General features: G+C 37.4%; 1 pseudogene; it reads right to left on the bottom strand.

Annotated features, from left to right (window-relative positions):
• Nucleotides 1–1,790: 1,790 nt before the first annotated feature.
• Nucleotides 1,791–2,858, bottom strand: LOC149235011 (histone H2B.4 pseudogene; annotated as a pseudogene).
• Nucleotides 2,859–3,355: the final 497 nt, after the last annotated feature.

Here is a 3,355-nt window from a genome sequence, read left to right as displayed (position 1 = left end):
TGCATCCAGATTGTAGAGCACAGGGTGCTCAACAACCTCAGTAGATGGATCTGTGCTGAGACCTATATTCAATGCACCGATTGCATGATTGAGATTTAAAGCACTGTTTGCAGCGAGGCTGACACCACTGGTTAAACGTACATATTTTCTTCATGATTCAAGCTATTTGCACATATAGAAAACATAGTACAGGGCTTACTGAAAGCAGAGCAAAGAACAAATCAAACCATAACAGCTTTAAAAGAATAAATCAGAAACCATAAGAGGAAAAATGGCTTACATAAATCAGAAAGCATAAAGAAAAAAGGGCAAGAAACACTGACCGCTAAGAATTTTGCAACCAGAAGAGCAAAAATCCCATGTGTGAAGCAAACAGTAGAAATAGTGATATAACAGCACAAGGCTACGCTGGCTACGTGGCCCTCAGGCAGGAAGAAAGACACGAAACCAAGAAGAAAGACATGTTTCATCACTGCGAAGACACGTTTCGGTTCAGTGACTGCGAAGAGTTTTGGTTCAGTCACTGCGAAGAGTCTCATCGCCAGGAGGCCTGGCGTTTCATGGCCCATTGCCAGATCCTCCCTCTCTGTCTTCCAGCTGGTGGAAAAAAACAGATTAAATCATTCTATGAAAAAAATAGATTAAATCAATGGCAGAAAACACCCCAATCGTCTAACACAAGAATCAATGGCTCAAAATCGCACACGTCACATTTTAGGGATGTCTTTCTCAGAGGGAACACCTTACGGCGTAATTAATAATTAAACAAATTTAAATTCATTTTAATTTCAAATTTATTAATAATTAAATAAATTTAAATTTATTTTAATTACAAATCTATTAATAATTAAACAAATTTAAATTCATTATAATTTTAAATGGAGTTGTCTTTACTACAATTTTTTGGAAGTTTTTTTGGTAGATTTTTCTAATTTAATTTTTCTAAAATCAGCAGGATTTTTGGAAGTTTTTTTTGGGGTATTTTTCCAATCTAATTCTAAAATCAACAGGGATTCATTGAAACCAAAAAATTGATAGATAAACCCTGCAAAATAGAAGTACCATCAGGGTTTTTCATGGTTCTAAAACCATATATACATTCAAAAAACTAGTTTAAATAACAGATAAGATTTTACATCAAAAAAATTACCAAATACCAACACTAGAAAGACCAAAAAAAGTCACACTATAGACAACTCTATTTCAAATCTACCTAAAATTGTGACTAATCAAATTTTGTAAGATGCAATTTTTCTTTTAAATGAGAAAATCTTCTACCATTTCAAACATTTTTTCTCTATTCAATTCTATTTTAAAATTCAACCAAAATTACCCTAATTTAACAATATTACCAAATTCAACAGACCAAAAAGTACTTACAACTATAATTATATTTAGAAAATATTTATTTGTGTAATTTCACATATTATAAACAAAAAGATAATAAACAAACAAATAACGAAGGCTATTTTTTATAATAAAAAAATTAAAATTTCAGTTTTGAATTTGCCTGTTTCTTTTATTTTTCCTTAAATCTAATTTTTTTTCATTTAAGTTACAGCCATCAGTCATTTAATCTGTAATGAATGCTCCAGAGTTTGAATGCTCCAGGAATTTCTAGAGTGCTGAAAACCATTTTCAGCATTAAAAAACAATGCAAACGCAACAAAACACAGTCCATAAGAAAATGGCCGTTCATGGTTAGACCAGCCCTTAAAAGCAGCTCACAGCAATCAATGAAAAGAGGCCAGTAGGAAACCAGCAGAGTGTTCACCAGTTGAAGACGCCGACTCCACTATCGTGAGAAACCTTAAATCACTCCAAAGCACCAACTCCACGCAGGGTTAAGGCTGGTTGTATAATAGGAGCACCAGAATCCAGACCCTTGCCGTTGAGAAGATCAGCAATTGCAGCTACCGATTCGCTGCCTTACAAAATAACGAGCTATCCACCAAACAAAGAAAAATAAAATGAAATAAAATAAAACCTGAAATGCTGGTAGACTCCATGAATCTAAAAAGCAGACACAAGAAGCAATCATGAGTTCCAAAATAGAAAGATTTACCACCGCAGTGAAACTAAAAACGGCAGAGAAAAGCTCAAAGGCCACATTCAAAGCTCCATAGCACTGGTGGCGTCAAAAGACACCATTGAAATCGATTCAAAGAAAACACCCCGCTCAAGCGCTGGTGAACTTGGTGACGGCCTTGGTTCCCTCTGATACAGCGTGCTTTGCGAGCTCCCCTGGAAGAGCAAGCCTTACAGCGGTCTGAATCTCCCGGGAAGTAATGGTGGGCTTCTTGTTGTACCGGGCGAGCTTTGATGCCTCGCTCGCCATTTTTTCAAAGATATCATTGATGAAGCTGTTCATGATCCCCATGGCCTTGCTGGAAATGCCAATGTCAGGGTGAACCTGTTTGAGAACCTTGAAGATATAGATCTTGTAGGTCTCAACACTCTTCTTATGCCTCTTCTTCCCCTTCTTGTCTCCGCTCTCCTTGGGGAGCTTCTTCTCAGCCTTGGGAGCAGGCTTCTTTTCTGCAAGAGTTTTCTCTGCAACAGGCTTCTTCTCAGCGGGCTTCTTCTCTGCTGCCTTGGGCGCCAGTGCTGCTGTCAGAAGAAAATACTTTGAAAAATGGCACGGACTGTAAGAGGTCTAAACAAACGGAACTAGGAAATACTCAGACAATCTTTGAATTGCAAGAACCGAGAAGCACGGAAGACGCTTCTTCATTAACCGTTTTCATAATTTTCTTTGAATCCCAATAACTGAGAAGCACAAAACACACTTCTTCATTAACCGTTTTCTTTGAATTGCAAGAACCGAGAAGCACGTAATACGCTTCTTCATTAACCATTTTCATAACAGTTTTGAATCAACGATCGAACTTCGTCCCATCGTCTAACACCACAAATCGATGGTCGACAATAGGACACCGCATCGGCTAGGGAGTTTTGAATCAACGATCGAACTTCGTCCCATCGTCTAACACCACAAATCGATGGTCGACAATAGGACACCGCATCGGCTAGGGCAATTCACTTCAAAAGGAAACGCCTTACGACGTAATTATGGCATATTGTCGGTTTTTTTTTAAATGGTATATGATATTTAAAAACCATAACCATATTATGGTTTAATCTGCCCTAAGTTATATAAACTCTTTTTGTTTTTTTTTTTTCCCACTTGCAAGGGGAGAGATTTACGGGCACAGATTTTGAGACCAAGTGGCGGAACTTTGAGCACTGAGAAAAATTGGTGGAACCTTGCTTCAACAACATTTTTTTGCAAGAGGGCGATTTTGGTCTAGATTCAGAATTGGACAAGTTTTATATGGATTTTGCACCTCTTGGC

Source organism: Pinus tabuliformis, chromosome 8 (genome assembly GCF_031772625.1).
Source record: "Pinus tabuliformis cultivar Carrire ecotype Pingquan chromosome 8, CPIR1, whole genome shotgun sequence".
Classification (NCBI taxonomy): Eukaryota; Viridiplantae; Streptophyta; class Pinopsida; order Pinales; family Pinaceae; genus Pinus; species Pinus tabuliformis.
This window is presented reverse-complemented; position numbering and strand designations above follow the sequence as displayed.